The following is a 25,814-nucleotide window of genomic DNA, read 5'->3' as shown; positions in this document are numbered from 1 at the left end:
CCTGCGGGGCCCGGGGCAAATTGCCCCAATTGTCCCCCCCATCTGGTGGCCCTGATTCTGTAATTCTGTAACAAATCAGCTTATTTCCTCTCACATAGAGACCTGATCTGTTGTATTGGTTCTGGGATTCTATGCCTCATGTAGGTTAAGCGGGATCATTTTTGTTTTCACTGCTATATTGTTCTCCTTTTGGCTGTGAGCATGTGTATGAATGGTGAAATAATTTTCTTTTGTGTCTTAAGGGCCCTTAGGGTATGTCTAGATGTATGGGGAGATGCCAGCAAACCAGTAAAGTGCCTGAAACTACTATGGCTTATTGCTAAAAGAAGCCAAGTCAACAAACTGTAAGTTGGCCATTCAGCAGTCGCAGCTTGACCAAGGCAGGAGGTGAGGGAGTTTGGGGTGCCATAGAAAGAGCAGCTTGACCCCACGCCCTTCCTGATAAGAATTGTATTGAAGTTGCTGATACATGCAATTTAGAAGAGCAGGATGTGCCCCAGGAATTTTTATTGGAGCCTCAAGGCTGCAAACTCTGGAAAAACCCACACCTGGTTAATCAATAATCAAAAGGAACCTTGTGATGGAGTAGGGGCTGTCTGATGGGAGAGCAGGGGAGGACTTTAGGGGATGGACGATACCAGAGCCTGTAACCTGAGCTAGGTAAGGGAGGGGAAAGGTCAACATCTTTGCCCGGGAAGGGGAACAAAGGAAGGGAGTGGCAGGAGGGAAGCAGTTTGAGTTTGGGCTTGGGGCTGTGTGGGCGGAATTCAGGGTATCCTAGCTAGGATCCAAGCACCCTGAAAGCCCAGAAGGACTCGATGGAGGGGTCCTGACTGTGCCTGCAAGCCCTGCTGTAACCTGTGTTCCTGTTGTCCAATAAACCTTCTGTTTTACTGGCTGGCTAAGAGTCACTGTGGGTCCCAGGAAGAGGGGTGCAGGGCCGGACTCCCCCACACTCTGTGACAAACCTCTTGCTTCACCATTGAAACTGCTTACTTAACAAGTTTTCTTTAAGGGGCATGTCATTCTATTACTAATGTATAAATAAGGGGAAACGTTTGGGGTAATTGGACTCATCTGGACTCTCCATCTGGATACATCTTGCAGTCCCCACTGGCAGGCGGAAGATTTCGCCACCGGGAGGCTGCTGCTGTGTCATTTGAGAGCCACACTCTGCTTTGATAATTATCAAGGGTTGGGGGTGTGTTATTAACCTGTTGAGGATGTGTGTAAGCACTTGAGACTAAGTAAAGTTTAACTTGAAGTGAAAGCACTCTTGTGTGGTCCTGTTTGTGCCAGCCATCTATTGGTCCGACGGCTGTGTCTCCCCTGATTTATTTCCTGACACCACTTCACACAGAGTAAAAGTTACCAAGAGCTTGGGTTGAAAGAATCCCGGGTAAAATACACTGCAGTGAAATACTCGTGGATGGCCCGTGTCAGCTGACTCAGGCTCGTGGGGCTTGGGCAGCGGGTCTATAACATTGTAGCCTAGATGTTTGGGATAGGGCTGGAGCCCAGTCTCTGGGACCCCCGCAAGGGGGCAGGGTCCCAGAGCCTAGGCTCCACCCTGAGCCTGAACATTTACACTGCAATTTTATAGCCCCACAATCCAAGCCCAAATCAGATAACACGGGCCAGCCCAAGGGTGTTTTATTGCAGCATAGACATTCCCTTTATACCCAACAATTTCAGGAGCTTGGCTGGAGAGATGAGTCGATTTTAGATATTTATTTGGCCCCATCCCCATAGTAGCTGAGCGCGTCACAATCTGTAATGTATTTATCCACACAATTTTTCTGTGAAATAGGGCAATGCTGTTATCTCCATTTTGCAGACGGATAACTGAGGCACACAGAGACCAGATTTTCAAAGGTGTTTAGGTTTCAAAAGTCCCATGGCACCTAAATCCCATGACATGTCCAAGGTCACACAGGACCTCTGTGACAGAGCAGGACATTGAATCAGGTCTCCAAAGTCCCACGTGTTGTCTCTAGGCACCAGCATAGATATAACTCTGACTTTTTAGAAGTTAGATTCACAATTTTTTCATGTCTTTGGCCCAGCAGAAGGAAGGTTGGGTAACACCTTCAATTTAAATTGCCAGTTTAAACTAGATTAGTAACACGGCACAACTGATTGTCTTGCAAAACAGCAGGAAAGTTTAAAATTACTAGCAAAGTCTCCTAGTGTGAAGGAGACGAAGAAATAGGAATTAGGGTTCATTTTCTCAAAAAGAATACATTCACGTTCACCTTCACCAAGGGGATTGTCGGACTTCTGCGGGCTGTGCCATGTAGAAACATAGCATGTTGTTTCGTGTGTCCTCTGCATAGATCTCTGGGAACACAGACCACACTGCAAAAAGGGAGCAAGCAAATTGAGTTAAACTTTCGCAACAGTTCACTTTATTTTGTACAGGGCAATTACAGCTGCTGTCAGCCAGAGTCAAACTCACCATCCCAGCAAGGCATAAAAAGCGAAGTGTAATTTGCAAATTACAGGTGGGAAATTACAGGCGGTGGGAAAATGAGACTCTGCCTCCTCTAAGGAGCTGTCTCTTCCCGTTTGGTAAGTCAGATGCTTCAGTACTGAATACATTGCTCAAAAGCTGCTGCAAACACATGACTATTCTGTTCACTGCAACTTCACAGCAATTCAGCAGAGAAGAAAGCATCACAGGGCACCCCTTGCACTGCCTTTATTAAGGGACAGGAGGTTTCTCAGCATGGGAAGAGAAAGGGTATGGAAGTAGTAAGAGGACTTTGTCTACTGGCTGTTTGCTTGAAACGCAAGTTGTCCTAGTCAGAAGATCGTGTATACTTAACAACAAAACTCAGAGTAAACCAGCCTGAGCCGTTCCAGTGGCTGGGCTGTCAATCTCTCCTCCCTGTGGGAAAGTGGCTCTTGGGAGGTGAAAGGCTTCCTGTATTTTTGGGGTCTGCGCATGTAAAAATGCATTGGTGTTATTCCAGTGAAGTCAGTGATGTTCCCTTTCAACTCTGTTTCCCAGCTGTTTTCCAGAGATATTTTTTCATCATGGATTTTAAGGCCAGAAGGGATCATTAGATTATTTAGTCTGAGCACCATTCTGAGTATCCTTCCGGCCACAGAATCATCTCCTCTCAGCTCCTCCTGGGCTCCTCTGTTCACTGCTCCTCCCAGAGCAGCCATTCCCAGACCTGCCTAGCTGGAGCCTTTTCTTCCCTGGGATCTCAGAGTCTCCTCACATGCCTTCTCCAAGCCTTTGTGGAAGTCTCTCCCCCGTTCTGTCACTTTCCAGGTCTCTCCCTGATCGACTCACTTGATCCATTTCCCTCACCGGAGGAGGCACACTGGCTGTCTTAACAGGTGAGACTGAGACTCATCTCCCTTCAAAAAGCCAGTCACCCTGTGACCAGCCTCTCCCCAGATCCTTGCCCACCCTAAGGCAAACTCTTTTCAGTCCAAACTTTATTTCTTCCTTTGCCCCGTGCCAGTCTGTTATTCACTTCACAGTCCTTCCCCTCCCCTTTCAGCTGACTGATCTCTGACAATACCTGGTCCATCTCTCCCAGTGCTCCCGGCACATCAGACAGCTGGAGATGAAGTCCATCTCCTTCAGCATTTCTATCCTGGACTCTACCAAAGTCTCCCCACTTATTGCCCAGGCCTCTTCCTTATCCACCCCAGAAGTCTGTTTGGGTCACATGCCCCATTTTCCCCAGCTGGGGAGGCAAGATGGCTGTGTCCCAGATGGGGCTGAGGCCCATATCCCTTTAAAGGGCCAGCCTCCCTGTGACAGAGAGTTTGCAGCTTCTGGCCCCTAGCTAGGCTGTGCTGGCCAGTTGACAACCATAGCTTGAGCTCTCTTATAACAGTGCAGAACATTCACCTATTAACAACAACGAACGCCAGTTCCAAATGCCGTGCTGGAGTGAACATCTGCCTGGTTTTACTGTGTCTGTTACCAAGCACCGGGCGTGGTGAAAATGAATATGTGGGGGTGCAACTGCTGAATCCTAGGATGCACTGTACATTCATTGATCAGTTAATAAGAAGTGGACATCATCATTCATGGAGCAGGGGAATTGAATTAACCAACAAGAAAAGAAGAAAAATAAAAAACCGCAGTGACACGAGAGCTTTCATTTTATTGCTCAGTCAAGGGAACAGTTTATGATCAGAGGGGAACAAACTAAACAACATAATCAAGTCAACAACGTAGATCAACATCATAAAAGATTATTCAGCTAAACTCAAAATTGTAATAGCTTGAGAAACAAAGTTAATTGTCCCACAAAGCAAATAAATGCTGGTGAAGTCAACAAACCAGGCCCGGAGAGCCATTGGCATTAAGATTTGCAATGGCTGCATCCTCTTCCTGGCAGAACAGGCATCAAGCAAAGTTTACGTCCATTAGCAAATGTTTTCTGCTGACTGGCATTGGCTTTGCTTAAATTACTGGGGCTATTGTAGCTTCTCACTGTCCGCAGAAGTGTTTGTGGGAGGACATCGAGGAGAGCTGGGGACAAAATCAACAAAGGGAAGGGCAGTGAAAGCAATGTGATGAAGAGTGGCGCTACTTGAAGAAAGCAAGCCACACACTCAGACAATCTTTGAAGACAGTAAGCCAGATTTTTCTCTCACTCCTATCTTCTGGCTGCAGCTGGGAAAAGAAGCATTGCAAAGAAGCTCCCTGCAGCCCTCTGATTCTGGGACTAGAAACATATTGTCCCCAGGTACTTTAGAGCCATCTAAGGTCTGCTCTAAGTTTTGCTGGCTGCCTATGGTCCTCAGCAGTGTGGTTGTGTTCTGCCCTTCCTATCCCCTGGTCTGTGGAAAGGGTTAGTGTAGGAGCTAGCTTTGCCAGCTGAGGGAATCACTAACTGGGGAGAACTACTACCTTTCCAGCCACTTCGTGTCCTCAGAGCAGTGCACAAAGAGGCTGGATTGCAAAAGAAAAAAGGACCCTATGTTTTTGGCCTCTGCCTTAAATTCTCTTTAATAGCTCTGCTTCTGAAACTTTGAGGACCAACCTGAAATGCTTTAACTAATAGATGTTCTTTGCTAATTGCATCAGTATTTCACATTAGGGAAAGGCTGGCTTGTGGAGATAAGAAGCTGATAAAACATGGCATTAATAGCCACCCATGATAAACTGCAAGTGATTAAACTTTAACTCACTGTGTGCATCGAGTTAAAGTTCAACCAGACACAACTTATTAAGAGTACAATGGGGCACTCTGTACTTCACTCTGTTAACACACTGGAACTTTGCCTCAGACCCAGAGGTGGATATGAGTACGGGCTTCTTTATTGTGATACTTGTTCCCTTGAACCCAATTGTCCAGTAAACCCTGCATTAGCTACAGCACATTCTTTTTGTTTGTTAGTATGTACACGCCTACATACAACATCCCAAAACCCCTTATTAAGTAATAAAAACACCCATTTTGTTAGCAAACCCACCCTAGCTATTGTGCACAGCATAACACATATTACACAGGCATTTTACTTTGAAAATATATTTCTTTGCAACAATTTGTTGCCACAAATCTCCCTAGTCAGCAATTCTCAGGGGAGGGAGGAAGAGGTCATGAGCAATTCTCAGGGGAGGGAGGAAGGAGCCGTAAGCCAGGGCTTGTTTATGTAGCTGGGAAAGGAAGGGAGGAGGAGATAACACTGCTTTACCCCAAAGGTAGCCTTTAGATCCCCACATTTCTTATGCAGCTGCAACACTTATCAATTCTTACAAGCAACAGGGAAGGGTAAAATATGGCAACTTATTTATTAAACAAAGGACTCCAGCTTTCTTATCCCTTTGTCCCCTAATGTCATGTCAGCACATTAGCAGCTTCCCAGGTCTCTACTTAACCCAGACATATCCCAACACATAGTCCATGTTCTGGTTGTATCACCATCTTGTATCAGCTTTCTGTCACTTTTAATGGCAGCTGCCTCTCCTCAGTGTGTTTAGTACATCTCCTGCAAGTCAGCCATCTTGTTCCAGTCCCACAAACGCAGGTGGCCTAAATCACCTGCACATCTTGATTCTCAGAGCCAAGTTACTTACCGATTGGTGCTGTCATGTATAACTTAACAAGCATTTTCACATCTCATTTAAGTTGGACTGGAGTCATCGTCTCTTTGACCTTGACCTTCTGGCTTAGAGCAAGAAGCCAGCCACAGCGCGTGTTATGTGGGTTATTGCTACAGTGCCAGTCATGGTTAGGTTGGTCGTGACCAATTCTGTTATTGTCTGGCAGCTGATTGGATGTTGAATGGAATGATTTGGAGCTATATGGACTTGTCTCCTCATCCCCAAAATGATCAGCAGAATAGTGGCTGACCGCCAGCAGTCAAGGTGGCAATCTTCACAGAATCCCCAGGCCTGATTCCTCGTGGCATTACTCCAGTTTTACGCTCAGGCCTGGAAGCTGAAATGCTCTCTGTAACTGCTAGAGATCTGTTGATACGCTTTGGTCTGACCTTGTGGGAGAATCTTGCATTGCTACTGGGGTGTTGACAGAGAACTTCAGATTGCACAGTTGTCACACCAGCGACTTTCACAACAACCAAGTGCATGTTTTAGGAAGTGTTTCCTGAGACTGTGGGGTCAGTTTCTGTTGCCAAGGACTGAGACTTTCCCTCATTACACAGACGATGGGTGCCTCCTGATACGGGAGGGGCACAATGTAAAGGGGAGGACCAGTGACCACTCAATGTGTCTCCTCTGGGAGGAACTTCCAGCCCCACCTCCCTGAGCCAGGGCAGCCAATTGCACGGGCTCCTGGGTCCACAGGAGCAGGGAGCATTTGCCTCTGGGCTTGGCTGGGGCCTGCCTTGGCCTTGGCTGAGCAGAGGCCAGGGAACCTGCTCCCAGAGCCTTCCCTAGCATCCTCCCACCCTGTGTCTAGAACCAGAGTTACCTCAGGTTACTGTCCTTCTCCTGCTGCACCTCCAAGCCTCCCCCAGCACATTCAGCCCCTGTCCCAGGTAGTCAGGCATGGGCAGGGAGCAGGATGGAGCTGCTTCTCGTGGCCACTGCAAGTCGCAGACTCTGTGCAGGGCGGCTGCTGCCGGCTGGGGAGTTGGCAGTTGCCTGCTCCCACCACTCCCAGCCCTGGCCTGGCTGCCGGAGACAGAAGCAGAGCAAGCAAAAACATGCTGGTGGGGATGGGAAGCTCCTGCTTGCTTGGCCCCAGTCCCTGGCAGCCCAGCCAGGGTGGGGAGCAGAGGAGTCAGGCTCCCCAACTGGGCTATCGCAGGCAGCTGCTACGTTGCACAAAGCAGCAACCCAGAATGGCTGGTGTCATAGGTGCTGGAGAGGAGGCAGGGATGCTGCCGCACACCATGGCTTGAAGTGTTTTCCATCAGATACAAGGTTTATAGTTTGGTTCAATGACTCTTAGCACCTCCACAATAAATTGTACTAGCCCCCCGGCCGGTGTGAGAAGAGGCTGGTCCTGCCCTTCCGCTCCCCAACTGGGTGTTGCTGCCAGGGATGGATGTCGAGCGTGCTGGGGAGGTGGAAGGCCCAGCAGGAGGACAGAGCCTTTCTTCCAGCCCTGCCGCTGGCAGGCCAAGAAATCTGGGAGGTCAATTGACCCTCCCATGACCTCCCATGCACCACCTATGCCTCATTACTCTTCTGAGAGGAGGCAAAGGAAAGATTCAGCACAGTAATTTCCTTCCATTATTATTCTTTAGGCAAAGTGCTCCTGAGCCTGTCGTTAAGATCACAGTCACAGAGCAGTCCGTCCTCCACTAGTCAAGGGGAGGAGAAGAGTATGGGAATTCAGTCAGTCACTGCACCACAAAGAACAAAAACAAACACAGCATGACAGATGCTGTAAATACAAAGCCAGCTGCAATTATTACTGATACATGTAAATATTTAAAGAAGCCAATGAATATAAAGCATGCAAGAGTTCACAGACCTAGAGAACATTAATATGTCCAGTGCTACTAATGTGACTGAAGGTACTGCTCAGAACTCAGGACTTTCCGAGGATGGGTAGGCAATTGCCTACCTATTAACTCCAATTGTAAAAAAAGCACAAATGCCCTGAAGACATACTATGGATATCCAGAAAACACTGCTGACATCTGAATGACTCAGTAATGAGAGAACACAGGGGAATATACCACAGAAATTGCATGTAACAGCTACGGTGTAAAGATAAAAGGTTAACCATTCCATTCCTTCACTGTGCTGTCTTCAGCTCTGATGGGAAGTGTTTACGCACCTCGACTTTCTCCCCATGTGGTCCTTCTTTCTGCCCCTGTGTGGACACTCATTTTGGTTTAAAAGTGGCATATTTTTGTTTCGCTTAAGCTGATTCCTAATCAGCTTAAGCGAAACAAAAATATGCCACTCATTCAAACAGGTTTGCACAGTGTTAACTAAATTGGTTTAAAAATCACACCTAACCTTTAGTTCAACCAGTGTGGTTTTCTCATGCAGACAAGCCTGTAGGCTCCTAAGTCACTTAGGCATTTTTGAACATTTTACTCTTGGTTCTTAAAAAAATAACTAATACCCCTCCCTTCCCAGTAAAACGCAATAAGAAAAGTCTTAGATACGTGAAAAGGACACAAGATTTCATTTTTATTATTTAACTTGGTTTAGTCCTTTAATTTTTCTCTGTTGGTTACTTTTTAAAAAGTGATCTTGATGAAAAATGTTTCAATACTAGTCCAAGCAATGTAACCAAATGATAGATGTGATGCAGTTGCAACCATCCGTCATGGGTTTGGCCTTCTGAGCAACAAAATGGACCAGTACATTTCTATAATCTGCACATCTTTGATGACGGACTCTGAGAAGGAGGAGTTCTTGGGAGGCGGAGGAGAGATGGACGGAGGGCAGAGTTTTGAAAAGAAAAGTTTGAAGGAACTCAAAACCTGTGATCACTGACAGCTAATAATAAATAATAATACCCAGCACTTATCCAGTGCTTGTCATCTTCAAAGTGCTTTACTATCATCAACTAATTATTTAAATGATACCTATAGATAGTGATAAAATGCCTGCATCCTCTAGGCACCATGCAGGGCTAGATCCCTCTCTGATTTACACTGGTGTAGCTCCATTGACTTCAGTGGAGCTCCTCCTTCCTCTGCACCTGCATAAGGATAAGTGAGAGAAGAATCATCCCACCTGTAATTCCTTCTGCTACTTATCCACCCGCAACCCAAATGGCTCTGTAAAGAATGGAGAAAATTATTTTGCTTTAAAAAAAGCACATTGCTATGATTTCTCAGTTCTCTCCAGTGAATCCTTCACACTCATGTCACGAATTACAAGTTAATCCAGCCCTCCTATTTCCCCAACTCAGATTCCTGGCTCCAGTCTGGAAGAATTCTCTCCTCGGAGCAACATGGGGCACAGCCTGACATCTGCTCAAACCGTGCTCAATCCAGGGGTTGGCTCAGGCAGTATTTAGATCAGGTTCAGGATCGCTGCAGCACTGCATGCACCAGTGACCCAACTCCCAGCTTCCCCACCCTGCCCACATGTCTGCTATGCAGGGGGGGGGCAGAAGCAGCTGGCATAAGAACTGGCTATACTGACTTTATGCCTCCTGGGGATTTCCCTAAGCAGGCATAAATCTCCAGCCAGCTCATTAGAGCATATTGCTGACTGTGTGGCAATACAAACAACCAGAAAGCAGGAGAGGATCTGGCTCTCTGTCAAGATTCTCCTTTCCTCCTCAATGTCTGAAATTTAGTCTTTGTGGTTTTTCTTCTTAAATTTTTGGCCAGAACACATGGAGCTAGTGAAATCCAAGGAGTTAACGTCCACTTACATCAGGTCTTAAGTTGGTCCAAGGGGCAAGTCTACTGATTTATGGGGGGTTACACTAGGATCCTTCATTAGACGAAATAGCACTGATGTGATGTGTGTTACATTCTGAGGTGCAATCCAGACCAGTGAAGAGCTGTCAACTCTGACCCTATAACCTTAAAGGGTCTTAAAACTTTGCCACTATAGCTCTCTGCTGGGGATGTCCACAGTCAGAAACAAACATGTGCTTTAAGTTTGTGTATTGGGCAGCCCGGTCCAATGTTTTGGATCCAGAAGCCTGCCTGCAATACTACAGATTTCCGCTGGTCCCCACTAGCCATGGTTAACAACTGGTAAGGTGACTTCACACTCTCCCCAGCCCAGAATTTTCCCCAAAACACGTATTCTGAAATGTCCGGCCCTGTCCCGGAGAATCAGCAGAATGTTAACATTCACTGCTCTTTAAAGAGTCAACATCCAGCAGTTTGTTACTTTACCTGAAGTTACCAAACAGTTCAGTTCAAATGCAGCTCTGGGCTGGTTTGGATTAAAGGAAAACAAGTGAGCTTTCATTTCAAAGAGAGAGGTGTTAGGTGAGTACAAGCATAAGGATTAAAGTTGGCAATAGTTACAAGAGAAACACAGATAAAACGCTTTCTACTAACTAAAAATTAGCAAGCTAAACTTGGTTCAAGGTAAAATCCTCACCACGTTTCCATCAATATGGCTGATGGAGCTCCTGGGTCAGGATCTATCCTCCAAAGTCAAAAGGCTGGTACTCTTGTCTTCTTAGGTGAAAGAGAGATACATTGGGTTTCTCAGCCCCTTTCTTGTATAGTCCATTGAATCCTTGAAGAGGATTCTTCTGAAGGAGATGTCCAAACAAAAGTCTATTTCCAGCTGTGAATTAGGCAACATGGAGTCTGTCTTGAAGGGAGTGTTCTGCTGTATCTCCCCCTACTTGGATTGTCTGCTAAAAGGCAAATTATTTATTTTCTGCCCCCTCTTGTGCAACTGAATGAACATTAGACATGTGATTGCCTATCTCCTTTCCCCCACGCCATAGTGTGACAATTGCCTTCACCCCTTGTTAGCTTGCTGGGTCTGTTTATGTGGGATGTAAATACATTCTCATTATCTTTCCAAGTACTTTGGAAGTAACTTGCAGGTGGAGAAATGACATTCCTTTGTGTAAGGTGGAGCAATTCCCTCATGACGGGAAAACACATTTTAAGAATTATAACTTCAGTTGATGTCCATAACTTTGCATCAGATGCTTGCGTCTACATTACTCGATGGTATTAATAACCAGTGAGTCATAAGGTTTTCATTGACACCTTGCCAGATACATTTCATGACATTAAAGACTTGGGGTATGCTTGAACTGGTTGAGCCAGCTGCAATTCATTACCAGATACTTTGGTGCCCCTAGCCCTCTGCCCTGGGGCTGTGCTTAATGTCACAGTGTGTCACCAGGGTGAGATTTTCAAAACCATCCAGCCTTGGCCTAAATATGCTCCCATTGAAGTAAGTGATAAAACTCCTATTGATTTTAATGGCAGCAGAGTTAGGCCAATAACTGAATTCTTTTGAAAATACCATCCTAAGGAAAGGAGACAGGAAATGTTTGAGGGCCATAATAATTGATAATAGTATCACTAATACTCATTCCACAGTAGTCATTATCTTCTAGTTTGTCTGCACATTTGACATTATGCATTAAGTGGAGTTCAGTGTTCCAGACTGGCGTAAATTTACAGTGAAGACAATTCTGCTTCACGATTTATAAAGAGAGGGTTAGTTTCCCTCCAGCTGGGCAACAAAATTCAAAGAGAGTTTAAAGCTATCAATTTTCTTCTGCTCACCTATAAGATGAAAAGGGTTCGACCTCAAAGAAACAGATTAAATTCGCATGGCAGCTTTATAGATAAATAGAAAGACCATTCAGACAGAATACAGATCACAAAGCCACTGTATACTGAATCACAAATAGGAATGTCAAAAGCAAAACAAAGTGGGTTCAGAAGTGATCCAATAAAAGATATTACCTCCACCAGCTTGTCTCTCTCATATCCTGGAACCATCACAGCTGCAACAACACTGCAACAAACAAAATAATCCAGTGTATCAGGACACCTGAAGTGTTGGGATTAATATAGGTAGACAAGTGGAATAACTCATTTTAAAGTAACAAGAATGAAAAATAGCAAGACCTTTACTGCTTTGCATAAAAAAGTTACCTAAAGCAGGGTTAGGGGCTTAGCTTTAGCTCCCATTAGTGCCTGTGCTAGGTTACACAGGGGCCCAGGCCCTCAAAAGTATTTAAGTGCCTAGCTCCCATTGAAATAAACTTGTTTATTAGAGACCTGGTTTAGAAGAACATAACCCTTTGTGGACATTCCAGTTGAAACTTTTCTGCTGGGTCCTATTGGTAGCAGCTGGCGCTTAGCTTTTGGAACAGAACAAAGGATCCATGGGTTACCCTTCCCCAGAGCTACCAGTCTTCTGACTAACAGAGATCAGTAGAAACCAACAGAGACCCTATTCCAAGTAGAGGTTACTCCATCATTGAATCTCAGAAGCCCAAAATGGCAGAACCCGGTGCAGTGCTGATCATGAAGAAGGGAGTTCTAGAAAACTCTCCTTTTCCCCTGTCTGTGCCCACAAAGGAAATGGTTGTAACTCCAGCTTTTAGGAAGCCATGGTTTGAAGAGGGAGAGAAGGGTGCCTGTCCCTCCCATTCATGATGTTTGCAGTGTTGTTGTAGTTGTGTTTGTCCCAGGATATTAGGTAGACAAGATGGGTGAGGTCATATCTTGTATTGGCTCAATTGTATTGGACCAAAGAGTCAAGCTTTTGAGCTTACACAGACCTGAAGAAGAGCTGGAGAGCTTGTCTTTTCATCCACATAAGTTGGTCCAGTATTTTGATGTGTAGATTCCTAGCTCAAGCTAAGAAAATTGCCCAGAAGCAACTGGAAGACGCTGAGTGGCCCTGAGCCTCGCCCTTTATACTATAGTAAAATTGCTTTTTGGAAAATAGAGACCATGGTCAGATGTGCCAGTGATGGGTGGCATGGAAGAACCTATGTAGGTTTTCCTCTGCTTCAGCATCACCTGAGAGGTAGCTCTGGCTTGTGCTAGCGTAGTTTCTGCTTAAGGCTGTCGTATGTGTGTGTGTGGGGGGGGCGGATGAGTGAGGGAACGGGGGGGATGGACTGATTTGCATGATTTTCACAGAGTTGTTACTGTCTGCCTTTGTATCCATGCGTAAATACTGTTGCATACAATACCAGGGAATGCAAGATGTTCTCTCTCTCACACCTGATGGCAGGGAGCTAGAGAAGTGATTCAGTCAAGGAAGGTGATCCGAGCAGCTGTGATTTTAATGGACTGAGGGGTGGGTGCAGTGTAGGAAACAAGAAGCTAGAGGGGAGAATGACAGTAATCAAGACATGAGATAATGACGGACTGGATGAGAGTCTGAGCTGTAGGGATTTCAGTGGGAGTTAGGTGCCTAAATACCTCTGAGGATCTAGGCCAGAAAGAAAAAGATCAGCTAGGCGTTACGTAAGATGTGGTGGCAAGGTCTGAACACTTGCCAGTGCATATAACATATGTATTATTATTAGACTGAATGTGTAAACATGCTTGTTTTAAATCAGCACGTTAATCCCAAGAGCACATATTGTTACCTCCAAATGCAAACTATGATCATAAACCAATAAACTGAACCATCATTACTAATCACTGGCAGGTAGCAAAGTGAGAAATGTACAGGTACAATTACTGGAACATAGTATCTAAGCAACTCTTTTCTCTTCTGTATTTATGGAAGAAGAATGGATCGTATACGTCAGCGGTTTCACATTTCTTTCTACACTATTGTAGTCAAATTGCACCTGGAAGGCAGTCCCAGTGTCTGATGAAGACTCCCAAAAACCCAAGCATCTTTTCTGAGTGGAAACATTTGCAAGTCAAAGCAATCAGTGGAGATCATTTTTACACATGCTGGTCTTGACTGAAGTTCTGAGCCATGCACGTTTTCTTTTGTACTTAGACACTATGTTTCACCGAGCAAATGAAAACAAATTTGAATTTAGCTCAGAAGAGCTTGGCTTTTACAGACTATTTTGTTCGACTTGTCTTGAAAGACAACAGGGCCTCAGTAGTTAAAAGGATCTTGAGATAGAAAGGGAACTGGAAAGATCCTTTAAATAAGGATATCTCCAGTACTTCTTGCCCAGAGATGAATAGTACTGGTTGCAAGAGAAGAAACAGAATAACGCTAGGGGAGAAAAAAATCTTCACTTCCATGACACAGCTGGTTATAGATATCCTGAGGCTAAGGGATAGATACTGTGGATCCTTTGGGAATGTAGAATGAACAGATACCTCTAGTGGTCAGAATGGTGGGTCTGATGGGCCATATTACACCACTGATTTTTAAAGAGCACTTCCCAATGACTTTAAAGGTGAGGCTCTGATTGAAAAATAATCAATGGTGTTATATCACCCATGGCATTTCAAATACCATATATTACACCTTTACAACAGAGCCATGGCAACGTACAAGGACAAAATGGAGATTAAAGCGGAGCTGACTTCGAAGGAGTTTTCTGTTATTGAATCTGTACAGGCAAGTAACCTAGATGAAATGCTGTCATAAACAGATAGCTAAGGGTTAATGTCTCTTTCACCTGAAGCACCTGACCAGAGGACCAATCAGGAAACCGGATTTTTTCAACTTTGGGTGGAGGGAATTGAGTGTTTTTTGTCTTTGTTTTCCGTCTGCCTGCCTTCTCTGAGCTTTGGAGAAGTAGCTCTACTTTCTAGTCTTCTGTTTCTAAGTGTAAGGACAAAGAGATCAGATAGTAAGTTCTATGGTTTTCTTTTCTTTGGTATTTGCATGAATATAAGTGCTGGAGTGCTTTGATTTGTATTCTTTTTGAATAAGGCTGTTTATTCAATATTCTTTTAAGCAATTGACCCTGTGTTGTATCATCTAATACAGAGAGAACATTTGTACTTATTTTTCTTTCTTTTTATATAAAGCTTTCTTTTAAGACCTGTTGGAGTTTTTCTTTACTTCAGGGAAATTGAGTCTGTACTCACCAGGGAATTGGTGGGAGGAAGGAATCGGGGAGATTTGTGTGTTGGATTGCTAGCCTGACTTTGCATTCCCTCTGGGGGAATAGGAAAGTACTTTTTGTTTCCAGGATTGGGAACAGAGAGGGAGATTCACTCTGTTTGAATTCACAGAGCTTGTGTCTGTGTATCTCTCCAGGAGCACCTGGAGGGGGGAAGGGAAAAAGGATTATTTCCCTTTGTTGTGAGACTCAAGGGATTTGGGTCTTGGGGTCCCCAGGGAAGGTTTTTCAGAGGGACCAGAGTGCCCCAAAACACTCTAATTTTTTGGGTGGTGGCAGCAGGTACCAGGTCCAAGCTGGTAACTAAGCTTGGAGGTTTTCATGCTAACCCCCATATTTTGGACGCTAAGGTCCAAATCTGGGACTAAGGTTATTACATGAGTGGCAGCTGGTGGGAGATAGACAGAACCCAGAAGCCAGTAGAAATATTATATTTTTCTTTTCTCTGCTAAGGGCTTTTTAGCAGAGAGAAACAGTTTGGTTTTAAAAGGGAACCAGAGAGAAATTTTTTTTCTGCTCTCTCTGGCAGTTTGTGGCTTGCATGTTAAGCAGAAGTCGTTAAGGACTATTAACAGTCTTTTGTCACACAATAGCACTCCCATTGAGAGTCGTACCAGCACTTATAGGCATGCAAATAAAGTGGTTTTTCTGGTTTCCCTTCATTGAACATTAGCTAGAGAGAAAAAAGGAAAATTAGCTAAAGGCACTGTTGCTAGGCAGACTTCAGGAGGCAACAGAGAACCTGCAGTTCAGAAAATAAACACCGGAGGGCACCCCAACACCAGAAAACAGGAATCATGACTTCTAAGGCAAAAATTGCGGCCGAAGAACAAATCAAAGAAGCTGAACACAGGCGACAGATGGAGATGAAAGAAAGAGAAGAACAAATCAAACAGGCAGCACACAAAAGAAAACTAGAAGAAGAAGAGTTCGCCCACCGAAGGAAACAAGAAGAAGAAGAGTTGGCCCACCGCCGAGAAATGGAAAAGCACCAAAAAGAAATGGAAAAACAACAAAAAGAGAATGAAGAGAAGGAAAAACAGAGAAAACATGAACTGGAGTTGGCAAAAGCTGGGCTGCATGTGCCAGCCAACCCTAACAACCCGGCGCCAAATATTGCTCCACAGCACAGGAAATTTCCCACCTACAAGGCAGGTGATGACACCGAGGCCTTCTTGGAAAATTTTGAAAGAGCCTGTCTTGGGTACAGCATTCCCGAAGACCAGTACATGGTAGAATTGAGGTCACAGCTCAGTGGACCTTTAGCAGAGGTGGCAGCTGAAATGCCTAAGCACCAAATGAATGACTATAAACTTTTTCTAACCAAGGCCAGATACAGGATGGGGATAACCCCAGATCATGCCCGTCGGCGCTTCAGAACCCAAAAGTGGAAACCAGAGGTGTCATTTCCCAAACACGCCTACTACATTGCAAGAAACTATGAGGCCTGGCTAACAGGAAACAACATTCAAACCTTGGAAGAACTGAACCTCCTCATACAAATGGAGCAGTTCTTGGATGGTGTTCCTGAAGACATCACACGGTACATACAAGATGGAAACCCCAAGAATATCGCTGAGGCGGGGGAGATTGGAGCCAAATGGATGGAACTGGCAGAAAGCAAGAAAGCTACTGTCAAGGGGAACGATTACCCCAGGGGGCACACAGACCATAAACCCTACAACCGAGGACAGCCAAAGACCCCACATACCACCCAAGTAAAGCCACAGATACCCTACCCTTCAACCTCACCAGTCTCCAGTAACTCACCTCGGCCCAGTGACCCATCAGATGGAAGATGCTTTAAGTGTAATGAACTGGGACATATCAAGGCCAAGTGTCCCAAGAACACCATGCGAGTGCAATTCATTACACCACCATCACACCAAAGATCCCCAGGCCCGGATGCCTCTCAAATACCCTTGGAGCGAAGGGAAAATTTGAGAGTGGGCGGAAAGAAGGTTACTGCGTGGAGAGACACGGGGGCACAAGTGTCAGCTATCCACCAATCCTTCGTTGACCCCAAATTCATCAACCCAAAGGCCAAAGTTACAATTTACCCCTTCATGTCACAAGCTGTAGACTTGCCTACAGCTCAACTGCCTGTCCAGTACAAAGGCTGGTCAGGAATGTGGACTTTTGCAGTCTATGACAATTATCCTATCCCCATGCTACTGGGGGAAGACTTGGCCAACCAGGTGAGGCGGGCCAAGAGAGTGGGAATGGTTACACGTAGCCAAACCAGGCAAGCTTCCAGACCCATTCCTGTTCCTGAACCGTCCACAGAGGCCCCGTCTGTGTTACCAGAGACCCAGACAGAGGTAGTGGACCCAGATTCCATGCCTACCACTGAAACAGCCACAGCATCTCCAGTCCCAGGCCCGGAACTGGAACAGCAACCAGCACCAGCAAGTGCAACCACATCTTCAAACTCAACGCCAGAGGGCGCCAGCGAGCCAGAACTGGCAGAAGCAAAAGACAGCCATACCCAAAAGGCTCAGCCAGAGCCTGAAATGCCCTCAGGTGCACCAGCGGAGAGCGGTTCACCAGCAACGGAAACAACCCCATCACCTACATCGCTTCCAGAGGGACCAAGCCCAAGTCCACAGTCTGAGGAAGAACTGGTGACCCCAGACTCAAGGGAACAGTTCCAGACTGAGCAGGAAGCGGATGACAGCCTTCAAAAAGCTTGGGCGGCGGCACGGAGCACCCCACCGCCTCTCAGCTCTTCTAATCGATCCCGGTTTGTTATAGACCAAGGACTTTTATACAAGGAAATTCTTTCTGGTGGACACCGGGAAGAATGGCAGCCGCAAAAACAGTTGGTGGTTCCAACTAAGTACCGGGGGAAGCTCTTAAGCTTAGCCCATGATCATCCCAGTGGCCATGCTGGGGTGAACCGAACCAAGGACCGGTTGGGGAAGTCCTTCCACTGGGAGGGGATGGGCAAGGACGTTGCCAAGTATGTCCGGTCTTGTGAGGTATGCCAAAGAGTGGGTAAGCCTCAAGACCAGGTCAAGGCCCCTCTCCAGCCACTCCCCATAATTGAGGTCCCATTTCAGCGAGTAGCTGTGGATATTCTGGGCCCTTTCCCAAAAAAGACGCCCAGAGGAAAGCAGTACGTACTGACTTTAGTGGACTTTGCTACCCGATGGCCAGAAGCAGTAGCTCTAGGCAACACCAGGGCTAACACTGTGTGCCTGGCCCTAACAGACATCTTTGCCAGGGTAGGTTGGCCTTCTGACATCCTTACAGATTCAGGGTCTAATTTCCTGGCAGGGACCATGGAAAAACTGTGGGAAACTCATGGGGTGAATCACTTGGTTGCCACCCCGTACCACCATCAAACCAATGGCCTGGTTGAAAGGTTCAATGGAACTTTGGGGGCCATGATACGAAAATTCATCAACGAATTCTCCAATAATTGGGACCTAGTGTTGCAGCAGTTGCTGTTTGCCTACAGGGCTGTACCACATCCCAGTTTAGGGTTTTCACCATTTGAACTTGTGTATGGTCACGAGGTTAAGGGGCCATTACAGTTGGTGAAGCAGCAATGGGAGGGGTTTACGCCTTCTCCAGGAACTAACATTCTGGACTTTGTAAGCAACCTACAAAGCACCCTCCGACACTCTTTAGCCCTTGCTAGAGAGAACCTAAAGGATGCTCAAGAAGAGCAAAAGGCCTGGTATGACAGACATGCCAGAGATCGGTCCTTCAAGGTAGGAGACCAGGTTATGGTCTTGAAGGCGCAACAGGCCCATAAGATGGAAGCATCATGGGAAGGGCCATTCACGGTCCAAGAGCGCCTGGGAGCTGTAAACTACCTCATAGCATTTCCCAATTCCTCACTAAAGCCTAAAGTGTACCATGTTAATTCTCTCAAGCCTTTCTATTCCAGAGACTTACAGGTTTGTCAGTTTACAGTCCAGGGAGATGATGCTGAGTGGCCTGACGGTGTCTACTACGACGGGAAAAAAGACGGTGGCGTGGAAGAGGTGAACCTCTCAACCACCCTGGAACGTCTACAGCGGCAACAAATCAAGGAGCTGTGCACTAGCTTCGCCCCATTGTTCTCAGCCACCCCAGGACGGACTGAACGGGCATACCACTCCATTGATACAGGTAATGCTCACCCAATCAGAACCCCACCCTACCGAGTGTCTCCTCATGCCCAAGCTGCTATAGAACGGGAGATCCAGAACATGCTACAGATGGGTATAATCTGCTCATCTACCAGTGCATGGGCATCTCCAGTGGTTCTGGTACCCAAACCAGATGGGGAAATACGCTTTTGCGTGGACTACCGTAAGCTCAATGCTGTAACTCGTCCGGACAACTATCCAATGCCACGTACCGATGAGCTATTGGAAAAGTTGGGACGTGCCCAGTTCATCTCTACAATAGACTTAACCAAGGGGTACTGGCAAGTACCGCTAGATGAACCTGCCAAGGAGAGGTCAGCATTCGTCACCCATGCGGGGGTGTATGAATTCAATGTCCTTCCTTTCGGCCTTCGAAATGCACCCGCCACCTTCCAGAGGCTGGTAGATGGTCTACTAGCTGGACTGGGAGAATTTGCAGTTGCCTACCTCGATGATGTGGCCATTTTTTCAGACTCCTGGCCCGAACACCTACTACACCTGGAAAAGGTCTTTGAGCGCATCAGGCAGGCCGGACTAACTGTTAAGGCCAAAAAGTGTCAAATAGGCCAAAACAGAGTGACTTACCTGGGGCACCAGGTGGGTCGAGGAACCATAAACCCCCTACAGGCCAAGGTGGATGCTATCCAAAAGTGGCCTGTCCCACGGTCCAAGAAGCAGGTCCAATCCTTCTTAGGCTTGGCCGGATACTACAGGCGATTTGTACCCCACTACAGCCAAATCGCTGCCCCACTGACCGACCTGACCAAAAAGACCCAGCCAAATGCAGTTAAGTGGACTGATGAGTGTCAAAAGGCCTTTACCCAACTTAAGGCAACGCTCATGTCTGACCCTGTGCTCAGGGCCCCGGACTTTGACAAGCCATTCCTAGTAACCACAGATGCATCTGAGCGTGGTATAGGAGCAGTGCTCATGCAGGAAGCAACAGATCACAACTTCCATCCTGTTGTGTTTCTCAGCAAGAAACTGTCTGAGAGGGAAAGTCACTGGTCAGTCAGTGAAAAGGAATGCTATGCCATTGTGTACGCCCTGGAAAAGCTACGCCCATATGTTTGGGGACGGCGGTTCCAACTACAAACTGACCATGCTGCACTACAGTGGCTTCATACTGCCAAGGGGAACAACAAGAAACTTCTTCGTTGGAGTTTGGCTCTCCACGATTTTGATTTTGAAATTCAACACATCACAGGAGCTTCTAATAAAGTTGCTGATGCACTCTCCCGTGAGAGTTTCCCAGAATTCAGTAGTTAAAAAGTGTTCTTAAAATGTAGAAGTCTGTTAGTTATATACTTAGGAGTATATGTAAAGGTGTATGTGTTGTATTAATCTGTTTATTTTCAAGTTCTAGAAGGAAATCGCCGCCAGTGAGCTTCCCCACTGTCTGCAATTTGGGGGGCGTGTCATAAACAGATAGCTAAGGGTTAATGTCTCTTTCACCTGAAGCACCTGACCAGAGGACCAATCAGGAAACCGGATTTTTTCAACTTTGGGTGGAGGGAATTGAGTGTTTTTTGTCTTTGTTTTCCGTCTGCCTGCCTTCTCTGAGCTTTGGAGAAGTAGCTCTACTTTCTAGTCTTCTGTTTCTAAGTGTAAGGACAAAGAGATCAGATAGTAAGTTCTATGGTTTTCTTTTCTTTGGTATTTGCATGAATATAAGTGCTGGAGTGCTTTGATTTGTATTCTTTTTGAATAAGGCTGTTTATTCAATATTCTTTTAAGCAATTGACCCTGTGTTGTATCATCTAATACAGAGAGAACATTTGTACTTATTTTTCTTTCTTTTTATATAAAGCTTTCTTTTAAGACCTGTTGGAGTTTTTCTTTACTTCAGGGAAATTGAGTCTGTACTCACCAGGGAATTGGTGGGAGGAAGGAATCGGGGAGATTTGTGTGTTGGATTGCTAGCCTGACTTTGCATTCCCTCTGGGGGAATAGGAAAGTACTTTTTGTTTCCAGGATTGGGAACAGAGAGGGAGATTCACTCTGTTTGAATTCACAGAGCTTGTGTCTGTGTATCTCTCCAGGAGCACCTGGAGGGGGGAAGGGAAAAAGGATTATTTCCCTTTGTTGTGAGACTCAAGGGATTTGGGTCTTGGGGTCCCCAGGGAAGGTTTTTCAGAGGGACCAGAGTGCCCCAAAACACTCTAATTTTTTGGGTGGTGGCAGCAGGTACCAGGTCCAAGCTGGTAACTAAGCTTGGAGGTTTTCATGCTAACCCCCATATTTTGGACGCTAAGGTCCAAATCTGGGACTAAGGTTATTACAAATGCTCACATAGATTTCCTTAGGCTCAGAGAACCTGCTTAACTTGTGTTACGAAAGAACAAAGATGATCAGTTTAAATAGCAGAACTGGATGGAAAGTTTTACAGCTAAAGAGAAAACAAACAGCTCTTTGTCTTGGGCAACGCACATGTGATTGATTTTTGCTGGTATAATAGTTTCCCTCTTGTGTACCCGTGGAAAGAAGAAATGCAGGAAACATAGTCAAATTCATGGCTGGGATGAGGTAAGTGACGGCAATTTTAGTGAAACCTGAGGAAAAATTGACCCATGGAGAGTAAACACAGTGGGACAGATTCACAAACAGAAGTAGTGGAGATCAACTGGTGTCAATCAATTTAAGAACTGATCCAGTGTAGGGATTCATACATCATTTTAACAGCATATTTTAATACCCTGCTGGGCCAGCTGACTCGGGGTGGTTTGCCATTAAACACAGAAACATTCAATTCTCGGATATATTGACTTTGCCGTGCTCCAGATTGGTGGTGACTGGATATGCTGGCTGTTTATTAGTCTAGGTGAAGTGTCTTGGGATGCTGCCTGATCCCACTTCTGCCTCCAATGGACACATGCCCATGTCACTCACACACATATCAACCCAATTAGCACTAATTCCTACTCTGGTTGTCAGGTTAGCAGAGATACAGATTTAAAGGATGACATTTAACTGCCTGATTTTCAATGGTAGGGCACACACTTGGCCCACTTTTATGTGTGCACAATCTAGCATGCTTGCATACCTACACACGTGAACTCACATTATGTACACACAAAAGTAATTGGACATCATGCCAGAGTGTGTATGTATTTGGGTACATACTGATGCGCACAATTGCTTTGCACATGGAGGCTGGATTTGAAAATTAGGCTCAAATGCCATGAACTTTTGAATGTGCTGCAAAAATCCATTGGAGTATTTTGCTGCTCTTGCAGGAGCTTGTGCCAGTTGTGAATAAAGGTTACAGAAGCTCCTGTTTGGTACTATGAGCATTCCTGCAAATCTTTAGTCTTTGGATTTTGCCTGGAATGGCTGCAGATTAACAATTAAACTATCAGAGAGAATGGAAATGAACCCTTTAACTCTGGACTGTTGGCACTGAGCGCTAGAGCTTTTCACTTCCCTATAGCTCGGGCTGTGGGAATCTACACCGCAATGTAGATATTCAGGCTTAGGCTGGAGTGAGCCTGATTGTTTACACTGCAAGTTTAAGCTGTGAAGACTGAGCCCCGCAAGCCCAAGTCAGCTGATACATGCTCTGAGACTCAGTGCTGCAGGTGTTTTATTGCAGCATAGATGTACCTCTAAATGATTTACCCACTCTGTGGTGGAGCAGAAAATTAAACACAGGTCTTCTGAATCCCAGGCTAACAGCCTAACCACGGTATTGTCCTTCCTTTAGCAGAGTTTTTTTCCCAAGGCAGCTTTGGACCAGTGTACCCAAATCTTCCTTAGGTTTTGTCTATGAAGGACTCAGTTAAAGAAATTCCTCTCTTTTAGGGCGAGAAAGTTGACCCTTCAGGAGCACTGCTAAAGGAAATGGGAAAAGCTTTCTAGATCCAGAACAACACGATTCTTTGCTCAGGATTTTCAGGTGAGGCTGCTCCTCTACCAACCTGTGGTAGAATCTGCTTTTTATGAATATGTTTTCCATTCAGTTGCACTGATAGGTTTGGCTCACACCCTTTAGGATCTGTTTCTAATGTTGACACTTACCACTCAACAATGCAAATTTTGGGGATGATCCTCCTTCAGACTACAGGTGATAAATTTTATCACATAAACAAGTCAGGTATTATGCATTCTTTCCCATCATTCAGTTGATGCCATCACAATCTCACAAGGGTCTGTCTTTTGGCATATTCTTAGGTCTGGTCTACACTGGAAAATCTACACCCTTGAGTGACATGGTTAAGCTGATCTGAACCCCAGTGTAGACAGCTGATGGTCAACAGAAGAAATTGTCCATTGACCTAGCTACTGCCTCTCGAGGAGGTAGATTACCTATGTTGATGGGGAACTCTTCCCATCAGCATATGTAGTGTCTATACTGAAGTCCTACAGTGGCACAACTACAGCATTGCAGTTGGGCTGCTGAACCATTTCCGGTGTCGACAAACCTTTAGTTCCTTTTAGAATCTCAGAACCCTCAATGATCATTGAAAATGTAATAGAAACTGAATTATTACTACTTTAATTTTGTTTTCCCTTAATTCTAATTATTATATTCAACAAGAAGCTGTAATAGTGTACTGAATAGTACTATATTCTTAAAAGTTCCTTTAATCTTAAAACTAATTTTAATTCCAGGTGAGTTTATTTATTCCAGCCTCCAGTATGGGAAATTTTATACCCAATTTTGTTCCACATTAGATAACTTCCAGAGTTCACTGTCAAATTACCATTCCTATGCCAAACACTAAAATGCTTTTTATCATTTCAAATTAAGTACTTATTCATTAACCAAAATTAATACAATAAACAACTTGATTAGAATTAATACTATTTTCTAATACTAAAACATAACTCCAGTTAATTGTTAAAGGACATTCCCATATGGAAAAGCATGTATATATAACTCAGCATCTCACTGATACTAAACAACTTTACTACAATTCTTAAAACAATAGTAACTAACTTCAATTAAATTTGTAACTATTTTAACTTGGATATTTAGTTAAATTGAATCCACAGCACTATACTCAGAACTTCAGATATAATCATACAAAGGAATATTTGTTGTCAATTTGATTTCTCATATAACCATGACGATCTCTCTTTGGGCTATTGGTTTTTTGTTTTACAAAGATGATAAAAATTACACTTAAGCTAATGGTTCCCAACTTGAAAATCTTGAGGACTTCACCAAAAACTTTTATATTGATTTACATCTTACCAGGAGTCTGGTAAGTGCATGAGACGTCTAGAGTGTGCATTTACTTTGTGGTTGTCACATATTTCATATTGTACCAATTACCAGTGCAATATTATGATCTTGGAAAGGTATCAATCCCTTTAGGTTCTTAATGATTGGAATCTGTACAACTTAAAAAAGGTGGAAACAAAAACAACCCAAGAGGGTTGAACCCCAGGATAAATTCTTCCCTGTGAGCTTCACAGCTGGGATAGTTTCCAGGATGAAAGAAGGCTGTCTGGCTGTCCTCCTTTCACGCAATTTATTGCTCTTTTCAAAGAATAGATAAGGGTTCCAGCAGGCAGCATAAACCTGTAAACTAATCATCAGAAAGGAAACAAAGCACTAATTTGAACCTCTCAACGCTCACCCAGAGGTTTTCTGGGCCTTATAAAATGTACGTCTTTCTTTCAATTTCAGCATTAAACCCTGTATCAACTATTCCTTAATAATACTTCTACATTGCCATTTCTAAATACAAATAAATGACAGCACACATTTGTCTATCAAATTTAACCCCTAACATGCCACTCCTGCATTTGCTGACTGAATCAGTGTGCTGGGGATTAGTTACCATCTACAATTAGTCTCTCATCCAAGTCTTTTTCTTTGTCCCTTATACTGGGAAATTGCATATAGGAGATCACCATTTGTTTATTAAATACTCTTCGGTGGGTTCTGCCAATGTCCATGAATATTATAGTTTGGTTCAGCAACTGAATACTTCTAAACAATAGCTCAGAGTTCCCCTTTTCTTTGGGTTTATATGAGAATAAATCCACACATGGCCTCTTCTACCTCTTGGGTAAAGGGCTAACTAGCTAACTCTCCTCAGCCCATCCCAATCCACGAATTAAGCACAGCTCTTCCTAATCAGGGCTACTCCAGAGCAACTGCTGTTGTTGCAGTGCCCAGAGTGCTGTTTCCCAGCACTCTGTCACACATCTCCCTGCTTACCTGACAGGAAGGTGTTTTCTTTCCCTCTTACTGGAGGTGCTACCTCGTGGGGCTCCCTTAGTAATCCTCCAGGTCCCGCTTGTGGAGCCCACTCATTCTTCACCCATAGAAATCACTGCTGGTGGGGGGTGGTCACCTCCATAGCTTGGTTTCGGCCCACAACTCCTCACACCATGGGCATCCTAGGGATTGCTCTTTTTATTCTCCTCCTTTATATCTGCTGGTGGCTCAAGGACTGTCCCCTGCACCAACTCTGTCACAGCCCTACAAACCTTGTGCCTGACCACTACCGCTAATGACGACAGGGAAATACTTTTTTACTAGTTCCTTGGACCATTCGAGAGGCAGTGTGGTCTAGAGTTCAGATCAGAGAGCGGGTGCTCCCTCCATCTCATGGCCGCCTGCGACCCCCACTGATCAACTCCTCCTCCTCCCTCCCAGTTCCTCCTGCATGCCGTGGAGCAGCTGTTCAGTGGTGTGCGGGAGGCGCTAGGATGGAGGGAGAGGAGTATGGACAGGGCGCGCTTGGGGGAGAGGGTGGAAAGAGGCTGGGAAGAGGTGGAGGGCGGCTGGGAAGGA

The 25,814-nt window shown here is 45.1% G+C and overlaps 1 long non-coding RNA gene across 3 annotated transcripts; it reads right to left on the bottom strand.

The window, feature by feature from the left end:
- Positions 1–1,743: 1,743 nt before the first annotated feature.
- Positions 1,744–25,813, bottom strand: LOC127034313 (uncharacterized). Of its 3 annotated transcripts, none has more exons than XR_007769348.1 (4): positions 25,236–25,813; positions 11,821–11,872; positions 10,481–10,745; positions 1,744–2,358 (listed from the first exon to the last, which is right to left on the bottom strand). It is a non-coding gene; the product is annotated as an uncharacterized LOC127034313 (long non-coding RNA). The 3 variants fall into 3 exon arrangements; XR_007769346.1 differs by having other exon boundaries at positions 10,481–10,742; XR_007769347.1 differs by lacking the exon at positions 1,744–2,358 and adding an exon at positions 8,420–9,110 and having other exon boundaries at positions 10,481–10,742.
- Position 25,814: the final 1 nt, after the last annotated feature.

Source organism: Gopherus flavomarginatus, chromosome 14 (assembly GCF_025201925.1).
Source record: "Gopherus flavomarginatus isolate rGopFla2 chromosome 14, rGopFla2.mat.asm, whole genome shotgun sequence".
In the NCBI taxonomy this organism is placed as follows: domain Eukaryota; kingdom Metazoa; phylum Chordata; order Testudines; family Testudinidae; genus Gopherus; species Gopherus flavomarginatus.
Note: the sequence above shows the minus strand (reverse complement) of the source record. Positions and strands in the feature narration are given on the sequence as shown.